Source organism: Microcebus murinus, chromosome 16 (assembly GCF_040939455.1).
Source record: "Microcebus murinus isolate Inina chromosome 16, M.murinus_Inina_mat1.0, whole genome shotgun sequence".
Classification (NCBI taxonomy): Eukaryota; Metazoa; Chordata; class Mammalia; order Primates; family Cheirogaleidae; genus Microcebus; species Microcebus murinus.
In genome coordinates this window covers 37116909-37138411 of record NC_134119.1, presented here as the reverse complement: position 1 = coordinate 37138411, position 21503 = coordinate 37116909, and positions in this window count along the sequence as shown.

Genomic DNA, 21503 nt, shown 5'->3' with positions numbered 1-21503 from the left:
CCCGGCTAATTTTTTCTATATATTTTTAGTTGTCCAGATAATTTCTCTCCATTTTTAGCAGAGACGGGTTGGTCAGGCTGATCTTGAACTCCTGACCTCGAGTGATCCCCCCACTTCCACCTCCCAGAGTGCTAGGATTACAGGTGTGAGCTACCACACTCGGCCTGAGTCAAGCTTTTGATGTCATATTTAAGAAATCTTTTCCTAACTCAAACTTACAAAGATTTTCTCCTATATTTTCTTCTGAAAATTTATGGTTTTAGGTTTTACATTCAGTTCTATGATCTTTTTTGTTGTTGTTGTTGATAGCTTTACTGAGGTAGAATTCACATTCCATACAGTTTGCCCGTGAAAAGTGTACAACTTATTGTTTTTTTTGGTATATTCACAAAATTGTACAATCATCACCACTTTCTAATCCCAGAACATGTTCATCACCACAAAAGAAGCCACATGCCCAATAGCAGCCACTTCTTATTCTCCTCTTCCTCCAACGCCTAGAAACTACTAATCTACTTTGTATCTCTATGGATCTGTCCATTCAGAAAAATGGAATCCTCCCACATGTGGTTCTTTGTGACTGGCTTCTTTTATTTAGCTTATTGTTTTCCAGGTTCATCCATGTTGCAGCCTGTATCAGTACTTCATTCTTTTTTATTGCTGAATAATATTCCATTGTATGCATATATCACATTTTGTTTATTCATCAGCTGGTGGACATTTAGGTTATTTCTATTGTTTGGTTTTAGGAATAATGTTACAAACACTTGAGTACAATTTTTTTTTGTGAAAGCTTTTTTTTTGTTTCATTTTTATATATACTGGGGTATGGAATTGCTGGATTGTAGGGTAGCTTGATGTTTAACTTTTTGAGGAACTGCCAAACTGCTTTCCAAAGCAGCGTCACCAGCTATATACAAGGGTTCCGATTTCTGCAGATCCTCACCAGCTCTTGTTATTGTTCATCTTTTTGATCACAGCTATCCTAATGGGTGTGAAATGGTACCTTGTGGTTTTTATTTGCCTTAATCTGATGACTAATTATGTTGAGCATCTTCTCGTGTGCTCATTGGGTATTTGTATATCTTCTTTGAAGAATGTCTAATCAAATCCTTTGCTTGTTTTAAAATTGGGTTATTTGTCTTTCTATTATTGAATTGCAAGAGTTCTTTATAAATTCTGGATACTAGAACCTTATCAGATACATAATTTGCAAATATTTTCTTCCGTTCTGTAGAGAACTCTTTTCACCTTCAACCCCATTCTTTTCATTTTCTTGACAGTGTCTTTTGAAGCAGAAATGCTTTTAATTTTGATAAAGTCCACTTTATCTTCAATTATGAGTTCATTTTTGATTATGGTACAAGATATAAATTGAATTTTTTCTTTTTTCCTTTTTGCATTCTTTCTCTATTTAAAAAAAATCAACTGATATGTTTGTGCGTCTATTTTCAAACAAATCCTATTCCTTTGGAATACTTTTCAAATTTGTCCCTTTTCTCTATCTTTACAGTCATCTACTTAGTCTGGCCCTAGTCAAAGGCCACTCTGACCCAGGCAGTCCATCCATGACCCCTCTGTCTGGGCTTGAGGATCTCATCTCTGGTCTTGGCATCATTGATTTTTTATTCCTCTTTCCTGTGGCTTAAAAACAATAAGCAAGACTAGCTTTTATTGGGAAAGTAGTAGAAGGCAGGCCTGTGTTAGGCCCTTTTATAAACCCAATTCAATCCTCCCAATAACCTCAGGATGTAGATGGCATCATTATCCCCACTTTACAGATGAGGAAACTGAGGCTCAGAGAGGTTAAGGCATATGTTTGAGGCTGTGCTGCCTTTGGTTTCCTTCCTACGAAGATTCTCATGTGTTTGGAGACTAGAACTCTTACCCACCCTAGAGGTCTGGCCCCTGAGTCCTTGCTTTCCTGGGCTTGTTGCCTACTATCTTTGGGGCTGGGGACAGGATGGTCCTGGGGCACAGTTCTCCAGAATCCTAGGGCTCCTCCTGCTACTGGGAAGAGGAGGCAGCCCACCTCCGGGGACTGTTTCTGGCAGTGAACTTGAACTCACTTTATTCATATGTCACAGAGGCAAAGATCCCAGCGGGCTGACAGACAAGAGTGTGGGCTCTGGATCTCTCAGAAACACACAGTCACCTCTGTTGGTATAAAATCCACGTTTTTAGAGGATTTCAGAAAAAAATTCATAACGTGAAAGAAAAAAGCTACATGATAAAAAAAAAAAAACCAACAACACACAAAACCATCTGAGAGGCAGCCGTTACCATCTGCTGCCTGTGCAGCTGCCTCTGGGTTGTAGAACAGTCCCCCGCTCCCCCAGATCAGCCTGGCGGGGGGCTTCAGGCCGAGACTCGAGTGTTGGTGTGGACTCTACACTTCCGGGTGGGAAGCCCAAGGCACCCATGCGAGGTGCTTTGTGAGCCTCATGTTGACCCAAGCTCACCTCTCAGCCGTCTTTCCCAGCTCCACGACCAAATACGCTTGGCTTAATGTAGTCAAGCCTTAGTTCCTCCATCTGTAAAGTGGGCTAATATTTGTATGTATCCTTGGCCCAGCGAGCTCAGGCACAGGGATCAGCTCTTGCTTTTGAGTATATGGGCAAACCTCCACCTGCCTTCAGGTCTTGGACCACATGGTTCCATCACTCACTTCCCTAATGATAAGTCATAGAAAAAGGAGAGATATATTTTTACAGTCATCATTTGGGGGCTTCCTGATGTAGGCAGAGGCCATAGAGAGTGGAGATTGTGACAACTTTTCCAGCTGGACCTTGCCTGTCCGGAGGTGGGTCTCGACGGAGAGGTGCACATGGCAGATGAACTCAGGAAGGCTGGGGAGCCTTCCTCAGGGGGGCCTTCCCCAGGGGGGGCCTTCCAGAGACCCAGAGTCCAGACCTAGCCTGTCAACCTGCTGGGCTCTTAGTCTCCATGACATATGATTGAGATGAGCTTGAGCTCCCTTCCTTGGGGCCTGGGGGGCAGGTCACGAGATTGCCTGTATGGCACGGGTATGAGTGCACCATGGCAGCGAGCATGTCTATAGAGGCCAGGAGGTCCTATCAGAAGCAGAAGTCTTCTAACCTCATAGGGAGGAGGAGGAGTGACTGGCACCATGGTGGGGTCAGAAGATGTGTTTAATGAATGCTAGTTGTCATTATCATTAGCACTGGTTATTACTATTTCTGTCGCATTGCTATTGGGGGTGGCATGGTGAGGTAGAGGTGATTAGCTGACCTCCAAATGTTCAGTCCTTTCGTAGAATAGAGCTGGTGCTTAGCGGCAGCTGCCCAGACAGGAGCTACACTTTCCAGACCCCCTTGCATCTAGGTGGGGTCATATGACTGGTTTTCATCAGTGGACTGTGAGCAGAAACACCTCGTGTCAATTTTAGGCCAAGGAAATTCAGAATGGAGACTACCTTCTCCACTCTCTCTCCCTCCACCTCCTGTCTAGAAGCAGAGGACTCTGAGGTTATGAGTGTCTGCATTGAGGGGCAGCCTGCCTGGGTGGCTGGGCTGGGTGGTGCATTTCCCCAGAGTTACCAGAAAGGTGACTCAGGGAGGGAGCTGGAAAGAAGGGTCAAAGGTTGACTCTAAGGAGCTTGGCAAGACCATGACCAGGACAGTAAGTCCAGAAGAGACCTCGGTGCAGTGAGAAGTGGTTAATGTGAATAGCTCAGGATGGAGGCTGAGGTCAAAGGTACATGGCAAGGGAGTAGGGGACCCTCAGAGCACCAAAGATTCCTGCCCTCTGCCCACTGGGGAAGCCTTTTCTAGATGAATTCAATTTGGAGCTTAATCTTCCCATCCAAAGATTGGGGTGCTAAGCCCCTTCCCATGACAGCTCAGCAGGGAGACGTGGAACAGATTAAAGGGAAGAGGGAGAAAGACCCTGTTCTTGGGTGAAAGAAACTGGAGGCAGGCTCTGTTCAGCATCTGACGGAGAGACAGTTCTCGATTCTTTTGCCATTGAGTAGAAATAACCAGAGCTGCAGAGACAGTGAGGACTCTGCTAAGATTGTGTACCATGAGCGGCTGAGCCTGAGAACTTTCTGCAGCTGGAGTTGCAAGCCCTGATACAAGGGAGAGACTGTTCCCATGCAACAGGTGGGATGGCATACCTTCTAGCAACACGGGGTTCTGAAGACCAGTGATGGCATACAAGAGTCAGAGATGTCCTGAACCAGGGTGGAGACCTTCTCTGTCTTCTACTTGTGAAGTCACCAGTTACTTAGCAAGGAGCACCTGGGCTATTAAACCTGAAACACTCTGTGTATTTATTAAATCTGTAGGATTAGGCTGGGAGTGGCGTCTCACACCTGTTATCCTAGTACTCTGGGAGGCTGAGGCGGGAGGATCACTTGAGGTCAGGAGTTCAAGACCAGCCTGAGCGAGAGCGAGACCCTGTCTCTACTAAAAATAGGAAAATTAGCCAGACGTGGTGGTGTGCACCTGTGGTCCTGGCTACTGGGGAGGCTGAGGCAGGAGGATCACTTGACCCAGGAGTTTGAGGTTGCTGTGAGCTATGGTGATGCCACTGCACTCTAGTCCTAGCAACAAAGCAAGATTCTATCTCAAAAAAAAACACAAAAAACACAAAACAAACAAACAAACAAAAACAAAGCAAAACAAGCTGTAGGATTTATAATTTAACTGGCTGGCAGACTGCATGGAGACCTCATTTAGGATGAGTCCCAACATTCTAAATCCCATTATTGTTCACTTAAAGGTCTGACTTAAAGAACCTCTCCAGGCATTGCTATAGATCAACATTTCACAAAGGTTTTTTTGCCTATGGAAATAATTTCTTTGGTTCAAAAGTGAGGTACATACTAGCTGAATAAATCTAATAGGGTTTTTTTCCCCTTGCAGGACTACTGTTATGGACTGAAAGTTTATATCACTCCAAAATTTGTATGTTTAAATCCTAAACCCCAATGTGATGGTATTAGGAGGTTGGGATTAGGTCATATGGGTGGAGCCCCCATAAATGGGATTCGTGCCCACATGAAAGAGTCCCTGGAGAGCTCTCTTGCCCTTTCTGCTGTGTGAAGATACAACCAGAAGTCTGCATCCTTCACCAGAACCATGCTAGCACCCTGATCTTGGACTTCCAACCTATAGCATTGTGAGAAATAAATTTCCGTTGTTTATAAGCCACCCAATCTATGGTCCTTTGTTATAGTAGGTCAAACTAAGACATCTGTTCAGAGCCCTCAGCACGCTATTGGCACTGAGATCCCCAATTATGGTTCCATGGGATCTGTTTTCCCTGGACCGTGCTGTGGGACCGTTCTGTTTCCCACTCTTTGGGGAGGTGGGCACATTGTATACATCGCGTGGACCCTTGTTGGCAGACACTGCTGCCCAGTGGGGACAGACCAAATCAGCATCCTTCTTTTGAAAATGGGCCAGAGGTAGGCTTATTCTTGTCCATATGCCAGCCTGGTTATACTAGGATGGAGGCCTGTTCAGGGTGCCGTGGGGGTGCAGAAGAGGGAGATTAACTCGCTTTGGGGGAGGTCAGGCAAGGCCACACTTGGGGGGGTCATGTTTGTGTTGGGTCTTTAAGGATGAATAAGATTGTATAAAGCAAGTGAGGGCATGAAGGGACAATTCTAGACACAGAAAACAGCAGGTGCAAAGGTCCGGAGGCGTGAAAAAGCGCAGTGCATTTGAGACAAGTGAGAAACTCAGTGTGCTTAGAGAGGAGTGTGCTTGGGATGGCATGTCAGGAAACAAAGGGGAATAGGCTCACATCAAACTGTGAAGGAACTTGGTGTCAGGCCAAGGTTTGATTTCTGGGCAAGAGGAGCTAAAAAAGCATTTAATAAATGATTGCTAATTAATTAGAATTGGCGCTATATGTACATGCAGCATGGACCAAATGGTAGACAGAATAAACAATGAACAAGAAGCCTTCCTCCCTATTTGTTCTCAGCCCCCAGAAACATTTTCTCTCTACAGAACCAAATTTTGCAAGTATTGTCATCCTTCCAGAGGGATCCTCTGTATATAGAGGCGTAGATGTCTATGCGTGTATATCCTTAAAAACCTCTCACAAATAGCAGCATTCTAATCACACTGTTCAGCACTTTGCTTTTTTCACTTTACAATATATCTTGGAGATTGTTTCATATCCGTACATAAAGAGCTGCCTCATTCTTTTTTAACAGCCATAAAGATTTCCATTGTATGAACGTATTGCAATTTGTTGAAGCCGTCCCCTCTTGATGGACATTCAGGCTGTCTCCAATCTTCTGTTATTATAAGCCATGCTGCACTGAATAGCCTTGTACATCCAACTTTGCATGCATATATGCAAGTGTGTCTGTGCAGTACATTTTAGAGCAGTAGAATTTATGGGTCAATGAGTACGTGCATCAAAAATTGTGAGAGTGCTGAATTGCCATCCATGGAAACTATGCCAATGTACACTCCCACCAACTTTCGAGACTGCTGGTTTTTCCGCACTCTGGTCAGCACAGTGTGTGATTAAACCTTGTGATCTTTGTCAATCCGATAGGTGATAAAAATAGTATTGTGGAGGAGGGGATGGGTATATACAAACACAATGAGTGAGATGTACAACGTTTGGGGGATGGTCATGGTTGAAGCTCTGACTCGAGGGGGGAGGGGGTGCATGGGCAATATATATAACCTTAACATTTATACCCCCATAATATGCTGAAATAAAAAAAATAAAAAAAGTGGCATTGCGTGGGGGTTTTAATTGGCATTTACGTTTTATTAAGAGAAAGGCTGAGCATCCTTTTGTATGTTTAGAGGTTAAGTTTCCTACTCTGTGATCTGCCTGTTCACATCCTTTGCCCATTTTTTATTGGATTGTTGGCCTTTTTTTCTTATTGGATTATCAGAATACTAGTATAGTGCCTATACATCCTACCTGTTGGTAAGTTTCCTACTGCCCACGACCCATTCTGTAGGTATCCAGCAGGTGCAGCGTGGTATTCGATTTCCCTCCTCTGGGGCGAGGCAGCAGTGGCAGTGGCCAGGAGATGGCAGAGGGTAGGAAAGCAGCAGTTCTGGTTAGCTCTTCCACGGAGACATGGCTAGTGGGATGGAGCCCTTCTACTCCTTGGCAGAGGAACAGACCCTCCTAGAAGCCTCTGAGTGGGGAAGGGCTTCCTCCCTCCACTCCCCACCAGCTCTCTTCTCCTTGGTTCGATACCACCCCCTTCCCACGCCCCAGGAGTCCTCTTTGCTCAGCTTCCCCTTTCCTAATATTAGCACAGGCGCAGCCCTGCCCCCCGTCACAGGCAGTGATTATATAGCAAATTAACCACAAGCTGTTCGGTCCTCGTCCGGTGGCAGTTGGGAAGATGCTACTCTGAGTAATGACTTGTGTAGTCGACGCTCTCATCTGTAATTTGCGTGTGCAATAAATGCAGAAATAAAAACCCGATCCATATGAAAAAAGGGACCCAGTAGAAGGAGCTGGGGTGGGGGGAAGAAATCATGAATTTTGTGGACTGCATCTTACAGTCTGGCTTCAATTTCCTCTTGAGTAATGCAGTCATTGCCTACATTTGATTGATGGCTGTATTTGGTTAAAGGATGAAGGCAGGCTGAGAGTCAGAGAGCAGGGCTTGAATCCTGGCTCCTCAAAGGGTATCTTCGAGAACGGAGACAGTTATTCTCTGAGCTTCAGTTTCTTTATCTATGAAATGGGGATAATAATATTTGTCTCCAACCAGAGCCTGGATTCTGAAACATGGCAAATCCATAGCAAATGTTACTTTTCTTTCCTCCCTCCCTCCCTCCTTCTCTCCCTTCTGTCCTTCTATCGAATCTGGTAGGAGGTTTTAAAATTAAACTTTATTTTGCGATAATTGTTGAATCATATGCAGTTGTAAAGAATTATAGAGGTCCTGTGTATCCTTTACCTATATTCCCCTGGTGGTAACATCTTATAAAACTATAATACAGTATCACGACCAGGATGTTGACATTGATATAATCCATAGATCTTATACTTCCCCAATTTTGCATGTTTGATTATATACAATTTTATTACATGTGTGGGTTTGTGTGTCCGCTGTCAAGATACATAACAGTTCTGTCACCACAATATCCCTCACGTTGCTCTTTAATATCCACATCCGTCTCCTGCTCCCCAGCCTCCATTAATGGAAGAATGTTCTCTATTTCCAAACTTTTGTCTTTTCAAAAACCCTGTGTAAGTGGAATCATACAGTTGTAAGTTTGGCTTTGTTTACTCAGCATAATTCCTTGAAGATTCATCAAGGTTGCGTGTCTCCATAATTCATTCCTTCTTATTGCCAAGTGCTATGCCATGGCATGGATATACCAGAGTTTGTTTAGCCATTTATCTGTAGAAGGACATCTGGGCTGTTTCCAGTTTTTGGCTGTTACTAATAAAGCTGCTATGAACATTCAGGAACAAGTTTTTATACAGTTTCACTTATGTGTGAACATAAACTTTCATTTCCCTGGGATAAATATCCAAGAGTGAAATTTCTGGGTGGTATGGTAACTATGTTTAGTTTTTACAACATACTGCCAAACCGTTTTTCAGAGTGGATGTGCCATCTTATGTTCCCACAGATAATAGGTTAGTGGCCCAGTTTCTAGGCATCTTTGCCAGCATTTGGTATTGGCATTATTTTTCATTTTAGTCATTCTTACAGGTATGTAGTGATATCTCATTATGGTTTAAATTTGTGTTTTCCTAATGGCTAATGATATTGAACAGCTTTTCATGTGCTTATTTGCCACCTGTATGTCCTCTTTGGGGAAATATCTCTTTGTGTCTCTTGCCCATTTTCTAACTGGATTGTTTTACTTTTTTACTGTTGATGTTTTTTATTTTTTTTTTTGAGCAGTCTCTCTCTTTTTTAAATAACAGCTTTATTGAGATATAATTTACATACCATAAAGTTTACCCTTTAAAAGTGTACTACTGAGTGGTTTTTAGTGCATTCACAAAGTTGTGCATCTATCACCACTGTCTAATTTCAGAACATTTCATCACTCCAGAATGAAACACCATACCCATTAGCAGTCACTTCCCCGTCTCCTTTTCCCCTCGTCCCTGGCGACAACTAATCTATTTTCTGTCTCTATGGATTTGCCTGTTCTGGACATTTCATATAAATGGAATCATGCAATATATGAGCTTTTATATTTGGGTCTTTTCACAGAGCAAAATGTTTTCAAGTTTCATCCATGTTGTAGCACGTTTCAGAACTCCATCCCTTTTTATAAGTGAATAATATTCTATTATGTGGGTATAACATATTTTGTTTATTCATCAGTGGATAGACACCTGTGTTATTTCCACTTTTGGACTATTATGAATAATGCTGCTATGAACATTTATGTTCAGATTTTTGTGTTTTAAACTCTCTTATGTATAGACCTAGAAATGGAATTACTGAGTCTTATGGTAACTCTATGTTTCAAAGAACTGACAAACTGTTTTCCAAAGTGGTCACACTATTTTACACTCCCATCAGTAATGTATGAGGGTTCCAATTTCTTCAGTCTTGCTAACATTTGTTATTGTTTATATTTTTGATTATAGCCATCCTAGTGGGCATGAAGTGATGTCTCATTGTAGTTTTGATTTCTATTTCCTTAGTGACTACTGATGTTGAACATATTTTCATGTGCTTATTGGCCATTTGTATATATCAGATAAATGTCTATTCAAATTCTTTGCCCATTTTCAAATTGGCTTATTTCACATTTTTTTTTTGTCAAGTTGTAAGAATTCTTTATACATTTTAGATACAAATTCCTTATCAGATACATGATTTGCAAATCTTTTCTCCCATCCTGTGGCTTTTTTTTTTTTTTTTTTACTTTATTGATAGTGTACTTTGGTGCACAAAACTTTTTAATTTTGAAGAAGTCCACTTTATTTATTTTTTTCTTTTTTTGTTTGTGCTGTTGGTGTTATATCCAAGAAATAATTGCCTAATCCAAGGACCCAAAGATTTACTCCTATTCCTTCTAAGACTTTTAATTTTGAGTTCCTGTGTATCCTTTACCTATATTCCCCTGGTGGTAACATCTTATAAAACTATAATACAGTATCACGACCAGGATGTTGACATTGATATAATCCATAGATCTTATACTTCCCCTAACTCAAAATTAATCAGCTGCTAGTATTTTGTTGAGAATTTTTGTGTCTTACTGTTAAACTTTGAGAATTCTTTATATATTTTAGAAACTAGTGCTTTCAGGTTGGTTTTTTTGCTTGCAAGCTAAATTGAGTAAACTCTGGCTAATACAAGCAAAACCAGGATTTTTTTGGAGCATGTGAGGCCAATATGATCTTTTTTTTTTTTTTTTTTTGAGACAGAGTCTCGCTTTGTTGCCCAGGCTAGAGTGAGTGCCGTGGCGTCAGCCTAGCTCACAGCAACCTCAAACTCCTGGCTCAAGCAATCCTCCTGCCTCAGCCTCCCAAGTAGCTGGGACTACAGGCATTCGCCACCATGCCCGGCTAATTTTTTTTTTGTATATATTAGTTGGCCAATTAATTTCTTTCTATTTATAGTGGAGACGGGGTCTCGCTCTTGCTCAGGCTGGTTTCGAACTCCTGACCTCGAGCAATCCGCCCGCCTCGGCCTCCCAGAGAGCTAGGATTACAGGCGTGAGCCACCGCGCCCGGCCCCAATATGATCTTTTTAATTTTTTTTAAGTAATAGCCCTCCTAACAGGTGTGAAGTAATATCTTGTTGTAGTTTGGTTTACATTTTCCTGATGATTAGTGATGTTGAGCACCTTTTCATATAGTTGTTAGCCATTTGTATGTCTTTGGAGGAATGTCTATTCAAGTCCTTTGACCATTTAAAAAAAATTATTTATTTTTATTTTAGCGTATTATGGGGGTACAAGTGTTAAGGTCACATATATTGCCCATGCCCCCCTCCCCCCTTGAGTAAGAGCATCAAGCGTGTCCATCCTCCAAACGTTGCACATCTTACTCGTTGTGGTTGTATATACCCCTCCCCTCCATCCCCCTTCCACCCTCCCGACACCCGATAAATGTTACTCCTATATGTCCACTTAGGTGTTGATCTATTAATACCAATTTGCTGGTGAGTACATGTGGTACTTGTTTTTCCATTCTTGAGGTACTTTACTTAGTAGAATGGGTTCCAGCTGTATCCAGGAATATACAAGAGGTGCTATATCACCATTGTTTCTTAAAGCTGAGTAGTACTCCATGGTATACATACACCACATTTTATTAATCCACTCATGAATTGGTGGGCACTTGGGTTGTTTCCACAGCTTTGTGACTGTGAATTGTGCTGCTATAAACATTTGAGTGCAGGTGTCTTTTTCATAAAGCGACTTTTGATCTTTTGGGTAGATGCCAAGTAGTGAAATTGCTGGATCAAATAGTAGTTCTACTTTTATCACTTTGAGGTATCTCCACATTGCTTTCCACAGTGGTTGAACTAGTTTGCAGTCCCACCAGCAGTGTAGGAGTGTTCCTTTCTCTACACATCCATGCCAGCATTTATTGTTTGGGGACTTTTGATAAAGGCCATTCTCACTGGAGTTAAGTGATATCTCATTGTGGTTTTGATTTGCATTTCCCTGATGATTAGAGATGTTGAACATTTTTTTCATGTTTGTTGGCCATTATTCTGTCTTCTTTTGAAAAGTTTCTGTTCATGTCCTTTGCCCATTTTTTGATAGGGTTGTTTGATTTTTTCTTGGTGAATTTCCTGAGTTCTAAATAGATTCTAGTTATCAGCCATTTATCAGATGTGTAGCTTGCAAAAATTTTCTTCCATTCTGTGGGTTGTCTGTTTGCTCTCTTGAGAGTTTCTTTGGCTGTGCAGTAGCTTTTTAATTTGATTCGGTCCCATTTGTTTATTTTTGTTGCTGTTGTAATTGCCTTAGGGGTCTTCATAAATTCTTTGTCTAGGCCAATGTCTAGAAGAGTATTTCTAACATTTTCCTCTAGAATTCTAATAGTTTCCCACCTAAGGTTCAAGTCTGTTACCCAGTGTGAGTTGATTTTTGTGAGAAGTGAAAGGTGTGGGTCTTGTTTCAGTCTTCTACAAGTGGCTATCCAGTTTTCCCAGCACCATTTGTTGAATAAGGATTCTTTTCCCCAGTGTATGTTTTTGTCTGCATTGTTTTGACCATTTTTTAAATCAAACTATTTTTCTTTCCTTTTTTTTTTTTTTTTTGCTGCTGAGTTGTAGGAGTCCTTATATATTTTGTAAATTAACCCATTGTCAGACATATGGTTTGAAAATATATTCTCCCATTCTGTAGGTTGCTTTTTCACTCTATTGGTTGTTTCCTTTGATGTGCAAAAGTTTTAAAATTTCATGTAGTCCCATTTTTCTATTTTTGCTTTTATTGCTTGTGCTTTTGGTGTCATATCCATGACAGTATTGCCAAGACCAATGTCATGAAGTTTGCCCCTAAGTTTTCTTCTAGGAGTTTTACAGTTTCAAGTCTTACAGGAGTTTCAAGTCTTCTAGGAGTTTTACAGTTTCAAGTCTTACATTTAAATATTTAATCCATTTTGAGTTGGTTTTGTATGGTGTAAGATAGGGGTCCAATTTCATTCATTGACACATAGATTTCCCATTTCCCCAACACCATTTGTTGAAGAGATTAATCTTTGCTTATTGTGTATTCTTAGTGTCCTTGGCAAAGATCTGTTGGTTTCATTTTGAAAAGTTAATATATGGTTAATACAATGGTTAATACAATCCAAACAGTTCAAAAAAATATTCATTAAAAAGTAAATCTTGTTTTCATCCTTTATACCAATTCCTAATGTTCACTTCCCAGAGGCAATCAACACAACCAATATCTTGTGTATCATTCCAGAAGCAGGTAGATATGGATAGGAAAAGCATATTTGTATGTTACATATATTTTCTTTTCCTTACTATTCTCTATACATCTTCAGCACATTATTTTTTCCATTTAACAATAATCTTGGGGATCATTACTTATAACTACATGTTCTACAGCCATTCTGTATTTTTAAATTTCTGCACAGTGTTTCTTTGAATGGATGTGCCATAATTTATTTAAGAAAATTTGTAGTGGTGGATATTTAGTATATTAAAAACTTTTGCTACAGAATTCTTTAATGACTAGCCTTGTACATACATCTTTGCACCTATATATATCTGTGGAATAAATACCAAAAGTGGACTTGCACATTTAAAATTTGAATACACATTGCCAAAATGCCTTCCAAGGATGAGCATATATTCCCCAAAACACAGTCTGTTAGTGTTTGTTTCTCCCACTCTCACTAATTGTATGTTATTAAACATTTTGATTTTTGCCCATATGATTGATAAAGAGGGGTTTTTAATTGTGGTTTTAATTTGTAACTGAGTGAGACTGACCATTCTTTCATGTGTTTAAAAGTGATTTGATTTCTTTTTCTGGGAACTCTCTGTTCACGGTTTTCCCCCAAGTTTTCTATTTTTTCTCTTAATTGATTTGTAAAATATTTTTTATGTAATGGAGAAATGAGGTAAATATAAAATAGAGGTAATTTATATTTCCTGCATTTTTTTCCCTGAGTTTTTCACTCTTTCTCCCCCCTGCCATTTGCCATGCAGAGACCTAAAAATTTTAAATGTAATTAACTCTCCTGGAGCTTCCGGATCTTGTGTCCAGAAGGTGAAGCCATTTTCTGTCCTGAAATTCCAAAAAATTAGTTCATATTTTCTTCTAGTACTATTTTGCTTTCATTTTTTATGTTTAAACTTTTTGATACCTCTGGAATTTATTTTGGTATGAGGAATGAGGAAGGGATCCACCTGCTATTTTTCCAAATGAATGCCTAGCCAGTTTTATAATTGAGTAATCCTAGAATGGATTATTTCTAAAGATGGCTTAAGTCTACTTTATAATCCCAGGGGCTACAGGAAGTAGGCATGGGGTCATTTAGTACCAGCAGGTGTGACTCACCCCAGTGCCTTTTTGCAGAATAATTCTGGGCAGTTAGACTAGGGACAGGATGCTGCAAAGTGTCTTTAGGTTTTAATAATAAATCAAGCAGGACCATCAGAAAGTAGTGTGGAAGGACAATATTGTTTAGAACCCTGCAGAATTGCTCTTCCAAAGTTATATTGTAGAGTTATGCCCTTGATTTCTTCTGTGGATGCTATAAGAAACAGTCTTATGGAATTCTCTGGCTGCATTATTACCCAAAGAGTTGCTTTGAGGGCATTCTTTTTAACACAGTAGTAGTGCTCAACTAAGTTTAAAGTTTTAATTTTGTTTTGAAAAAAATTACATTTATTTGCAAGATACACCACAATTAAAGTTTAAAGTTAAAAAGAGATACAAAACAGAAGGCAAACTATTGGTTATCTATAAATAAAAAGAAGCACATTTTCACCATTATAACATTTAAAGAAATGTAGTGTGAATTGTTAGCACCTTGTGGTACATCATGTTTGACAGATTCCTGGGGGATCTTGTTCCCATCACAGGATGTTGCTCGTCAGGTGGGGTTACTCAATGTAATGGAGGATGGTCAGTTACATTTGAATTTCAGAGAAAAAAGAATATGATTTTAGTACAAATATGTCCCAAATATTGCATGGGGTATATTTATGTTAAAATATTATTCATTTTTTAAATCTAAAATTCAAATTTAACTGGGATCCTAAATTCATTTGGCATTGTTTGGAGACATTTTTGGTTGTTAAAACTTGAAGAGTGTTTGTTACTGCCATGTAGGAGGTAGAGACCAGGGATGCTGCTAAACATCCTACAATTTACAGGGCAGCCTCCAAACAAGGAATTGTTTAGCCCAAAATATCAGTAGTGTTGTGGTTGAGAAAATCTGGTTTAATATATTTCTCACAGTCTCCCATGAACACCTCTCTAGTACAAAATTTCCTTTAGAATAAAATTTGAAGAAGCCCTAAGATTTCTCCAAGGAAATGGCTTTTTTGGGAACATTCTTACATTAATAACAGCAAGAAAAGAACTAAGTAACTGATTTTATTTCCCTTTTCACTTTGACTATTAGGAAACTCAGATCATATTAAAGGCCAAAGCATAAAGACTCTTTAAAGGCCATATTAAAGGCCAAAACCTCATAAAGACCATATTAAAGGCCAAAGCATAAAGGCTCTTACATGCTGCATATATAGTTTTTCCTTTTGATCTTGACATTTAAGCCTGATTATGCATTTCCCTGATCCTAATTCTTCTCTTTATTCATTTTTTCACCATTTTTTGTACATCACTCAAATCCCTTGTGGGATAAGGTGGGACACACACACACAAATAGATACATTCGTATAAATGTTTAAACATGCATTTTACCATACATTTGACATGGCCTTACTGCGTCCTTGGGAACCAGGTAAAAAATGGAGACTGCCTAGTTCCTTCCCCAACATCCTAAAGATCTCAGGAAACGCCTTTGCTTTCTGATTTTCTCTTTTACCTTCAGGGCCCAGACCTTAGAACACCTGAGGGGTTTGGTTGGCCCTCGAAAAACCAGAGCTGTCATGAGATTGGACTTCGTGCACAGGGAGAGGGGACATTAGGTTTCTCTAACTTGATCTTGGGAGGCAACGAAAGTCCTTCCTGCTGCCGGGAAAGTGGAAGGTCACTCTGCAGAGGCCAAGCAGGCAGGGCCGCGCGAGGCGCTGTGGCGGCCCACGCAGACACACACTGGGAATGAACGAGATTGCATCTTCCCCCGGACCAGCGAGATTCTATAAACATAATCAAAATGTAATAGAAACTTTTTGGAAATGCTGTTATGAGGAGAAAGCATCAATCTTGATGGAACTCCGCTCAACAGGCTTTGCGGAGCTAATCAATCATGGTCAGGACTCGGCCTCCCCATCTGTCTGCGCTGGGGACCGCGCGGAGCTTGCTCGCTCCCCGGCTGGGGCTGCGTCCCCTCACCAGGCAATCCATCATGCTGCAGGGGCATGGCGGGAGGGGAATAATAGCACGCTAATAAACTAGGGGCTTTTTTCATTCCCAACTAATTTTTAGTAAATGAGCCCAATCCAGACGGAGCAGGAAAAGAGCCTGAGGAGATGGTGCTTCCGAGATGCGCCTGGGTGGCTGGGGACAATGGCTCACGGCCCGGGGGGAAGCACAGAGCCTCCCCGGCCCAGGGCTGACTCTCCGCGCTCAGTGGAGGGAGGAACTGGCTCGGTGGAGGCCGGGGAAGGTGAGTCCGGAACAACTTCCGGGCCAGTGGCAGGGACTTCCGGGTCTGGCTCCTAAAGTGGATGCCAAGGACACGGCCGCAGTAGCTGGCTCTGGTTTGGAACGCGCGAGTGAACAGGAATGTGCCTTACTGGGGAAGCCTGAAGTCAGAGTATTCGGTCTGTTGGCTGAGGGCTCATACCAAGAACTGAGCCCAGGGGTCAGATGTCAAGGGGAAGAATGAGGGGTAGAGAGCAAGAGGGGCTCAGGACAGAGGCTGTGAATAATTAAAGGTGGGTGGGGCCCATTTTCATGGGGGCGGTGAACATTCTAGGTTACAGAGCAGGACAGGGCTCTGACGGGGATATTCTTAGAGAGGTCTGTGATTGGAGGGACCCTGTCTGTTTTTACTCACCCTTCTATCTCCAGCACTTTGCTTAATGCATCGTACAGGGTAGGCGGCCGTAAATATTAAATGAATACGTGAATGAGAATTGTCCCCGAGTTAGTAGAATTTGAAGATCTGGTCTCATAACTTCCTTAAATTCTTCAACTTCAGATTCCTATTCTGAATTCCATCTCAGATTCAGTCTCTGGTTTTCTCCCACCCAGGACTCTGTCTTGGACAGGGACAGAGGGACAGCTTTGGAGAAGGTGAATGTATTTGTCATCTATTGCTGTGTAATAAATCATCCTAAAACTAAGTGGCTTTAAACAACAATAAATGTATATTACTTCTCACAGTTGCTGTGGTCAGGGGTTCAGGAGCTGTTTTCTTTGGATTGTTCCCAGGCCTGGTCAGTCTTTCTGGAGGTGTGGTCATCAGCTCTGCACCAAGAATTTGTAGATGGTTGCAAATTTTTTGATAGTCCCCTCACCAAGAAGTGGGGCCAGTTTCCTCTTGCCTTGACTCTGGCCTGCAAATGTTTTGACCAAGAGAGCATGGGAGAAATGATGCCATGCCAGTTATGGGTCTCATTTTTGAAAGGATTGGCAGTTTCACTTTGGTCTCTTGTAGGCTGAGCTGCTGTGTGGGAAGTCTGACCATGTTGCTGGACACATAGACAGGCCCAGAATCTATGTGGAGATGGGGAGGCACCCAGCTGAGCCTAGATTTCTAGTTCCTGCCAAGATCCAGACATGTGAATGATGCTATCTTGGACACTTCAGCCCAGCCTAGCTGCTGGCTAAATGCCCACCAAATGAGCTTAGTCAATGCCACCTAGAGGAGAAAAATGGCCTAGATGAATTCTGCCACAAAATCATGAGACATAATATTAATAAAATGGTTGTTATTTTAAATCATTACTAATTGGGGTAGTTTGTTTTGCACTAAAAGATAATTGGAACACCCAGAATTCAAGGAAAGATTGTAGATTATGTCTTGTCCAAGTGCACATTCTGTGTTTGAATCCTTTCTGTGATTATTTTTCCTAGATGTCATTCAGTCTTGCTCAAATGCCCTGAGGGGCAGGTTAATTATTACTTCTGGAGTTATTACTTCCTTGGACAGTGGGATGATTATGGCTGTCCTTCCTTCTTCCTTCTCTTCCTTCATCCTCTTTTCTCCGTGGCTCTCTCCTTCCTTTCTTGATTATTTATTGGAGAGAGAATAAGAGATTGGTTTCCAGAGGAGATAATGCCTGAGCTGGGTCTTGGCTGGAGAGAGGAGTTGAGCAGCACGTTGGAAAGAGCTCGTTCTAGGCAGAGCACGTGCAAAGGCAGGGCTGGTGTTGTGTTAGAGGCAAGGACCCTCAAAGACCCTCAACTCCCCTATGACTCGTCCTACACACGGACTTCGCCCTGGAAAATTCCAGCTATAGCTCTGAGAAGAATGCAGTCCATGAGGTGCTGACCATGGGATGCTCCAGGGTATGCTCCAGGGTATGCAATTGTTCCCGACCACCTGCCAGGTTGGAGATGAGTAACCAGTCAAAAACAGGATACTGATAAGACGCTGATTGGGGCTGATTAACCCAGACCCAAGCCTCATCGTCAACACTCTATTTTTTTGTTTCTACTTCCTTGTTTCTGTATGCTTATAAAACCTACTAAGAATCTAAGTAAAGTAGACCTTGACAATCATTCGCTTGGTCTCGTTTCTTTCTCTCGCTCATCTCTTTCAGGCACGGTCCCCCTCGCCCCCGTGAGTAACAGAAGGTCCCGCGGGTCGGGACAGTGTTGAGAGTACATGGTGTGGGGAAGGTGGTAATGGTGGCATTTGAAGTGAGAGGAGAGGGAGTTGTGACCGTATCATAATAGTCCTTAATGCTACTCAGGAGTTCAGGCTTTATGGCCAGGCTGGGAAGCCCAAGATTCCCCTTTCAGAAGCCACTCTCTGGACACTGCAGGGGTGTCAGTATGGTAGCAGGAGGCAGTTCAGAGGTTAATCACATGAAAGGTGGTGGCAGCTTGGATTGGGGTGAAGGTGGAGGGGTTGCAGGAAAGTGGGTGGTTTGAGAAGTGTGATGTGTGTTTACTGTATTACTTGAGAATATGTACTTCTGTTATAAAGGACAAGAAAAACAAACAGGATGGATGAACCTCCTAAGAAGTGTTCAGCATAGATGGTACGTAAGCTAGGAGCTTACGAGATAGAGGCAAAACTTAGAGGATGTGTTGAGTATACATAATGAGTAAGCTTGTGAAACTTGGACAGAATTCATAAGGTGTGTTAAATATAGACAGTAAGAATGTTAGTGACTTGCTAATCATAGATTAAATGGCTTATATGGGAAAGAAAACAATAAATAGAAATACTTTAAATAGAAATGAATAGAAAGACCAAGTCATGATAGTGTCACATCTGGTCTGACAGCTAGGTCACCCTTAAACTGGCCATCCACTGGTGTTACCAACCCTGGTCTCATTCTGGCCCCAAATATGTTACATTTAAGAAATGCAGATAAAGTTGATGGTTGTTTGGCAGGCTGGTGGTTAAACTACAGCAGTGACCAGGTGTACGTATTTGCCTCAGTCTCTCCAACGGAGCATGTGTGTCATTGGCCCCAGGCACCTTCTATCTGTTGGACACCCTCTTGCTCAAGCCTTAACTCTGGTCCTCTGAACCACACATCAGTAGGGAAGGCTGATGTGACAGAGAGGGAACAGGGAGACAGGACATATAAACATTGTGTACCTCAGGGTTCCAGGGTCAATTGGTCCTTCCACTTACTTGTACCCCATCCTAAATGTGCCAACCAACCTCACCTTTTTTTCTTGATTTTTTATGTTGTCTTAATTGGTTTAATGAATAGTGTGTGAGTTGAGCATCTCAATTTAGTCTGTGAGCCTTTTTGTTCCATGGCCTCTGAGTTAGTTGCCTGATGGTGTTCTTAGGGGCCACCATTGCATCATGGAATGAAGACCTGCCAACACCTGCTGATGGATTGATGTGGAGGGGGAGTGCTTAGAAGGGGAGAAAAAGGCCCAGGTGATACCCAGGTTCTTGGCATCTGGGTGAGTGTAAGGGCAATTGTCAGAAGGAACTGGCTTGGGGAGACCATGACAGGTTCTATATCAGGTATCTATTGCTGTATTATAATATTATTAGAAATTTAGTAGTTTAAAATGACACACATTTATTATCTTGGAGTTCCTCTGGGTCAGGAGTCTGGGCATGGCTTAGCTGGGTCCTTACAAAACTGCAATCAAGGTATTGATTAGGGTCTTGGTCTCATCTGAAGCTTGACCGGAGATGGATCCACTTCCAACCTCACATGTTTGTTGGCAGCATTCAGTTCTTTGCAGGCTACTAGGCTGAGGGCCTAGTTTCTTGCTGGCTTCTTTGCTGGCTGTCATCCCTAGGTTGCTTTAATTCCTTGACATGTGACCCTCTCTGTAGGCAGCACATAACATGGCAGCCTCGTTCTTCAAATCCCATAAGGGAAGGAGTCTCTTAGCAAGATTGGCATTACAATCTGATACAATATAGTTATGTACGTGCAATCACATACATATGATTACCTTTGCAGTATTACTATTGGTTAGAAGCAAGACAGAGGTCCTGCCCACAGTCAAGGTGAGATGATCATACAATGGCCTGAGGTGGGGACCATGGGGCTGCCCTAGAGTCTGTACACCACACATTCAGTTGTGTGGGAGGAGCCTGGGGTGTCACTGCACTGTGTCTTTGGGGGCACACGGTCAACCTCTCTCTCCTATGATGTGGGTGGCTGTGGGCAGTTAGCTTAATCTGGGACATAGACATCAACAATTGTCTAAAAAAACACTCCCCCACCTAAGATATCCACATCAAATCTCTGGAACCTGTGAATGTGACCTTATTTGGAGAAGGAATCTTTGCAGATGTTATTAAGTCAAGGATCTTTGACATGAGATCATTCTGGAATATCCAGGTGTGCCCTAAATTCAATGATAAGTGTCCTTATAAGAGACACTCAGAGGAGAGGCACACAGAAGAGGAGACATCATGTGAGGAAGAAAATAGAGCTCAGAGTGATGCAACGACAAGCTCAGAAATTCCAGTAGCTGGAAGAGGCAAGGAACAGATTGTCCCCTACAGCCTCTGGAGCCTCCCCGATGACCTCCCAACACCTTGGTTTCAGACTTCTGGCCTCCATAACTCTGAGAGAATATATTTCTGTTTTAAGCCACCAGGTTGTGGTATTTTGTTATGACAGCCACAGGAAACTAATATGACAAATTACAGGAGATCAGAGCTCTGGTCTGGGCACCAGGAGGTCCCAAGTCTAGTCCCTGCTTGTCCCCTTTGGGACTCGGTTTTTCCATGTGTACAGTGGAGGGTTGGATCAGATGTCTTTTGGGGACTCAAGGAGGCTCCAAAGCCTTGACTTCTTGGATGTAGAGCTGAGTGGTGCAGAAGGCCTCTGGCACTCGGGGTGAGAGAAGCCACCACACCCCCTGGGCCCCTCATCAACCTCATCAGCCACCATGGTGACTCCGTCACCTTTTCCTGGATGGTACCCATCAGGCAGTGTGGCCTTGAGACCCCGAAAGGCTCGGAGCACTGTGAGAGGGAAGTGCTTGTGTCCGTATGCAGGTCAGAATAAAAACAATAATGAACTCAAAACCACAAAGCTTACATGCATATTGAAGCTAAAATAGCTTTTTAATAGTCTTTTTTTTATTATGCAATTATAGATAAAGTCATTGAGGCTATTTTCTACTTGATCTGAGCACCCTAAATATGTGCTTGTTTTGCCTCGGGGAAGCCACAGGCTGCTGGGGGGAGGGCTTCCACCCTAACCTCTGACCCCCACATTCCATCAGTAAATCCTGTTGGCTCTGTCCCTGCCACTTCTGACCCCGTTACAGCCACCACTG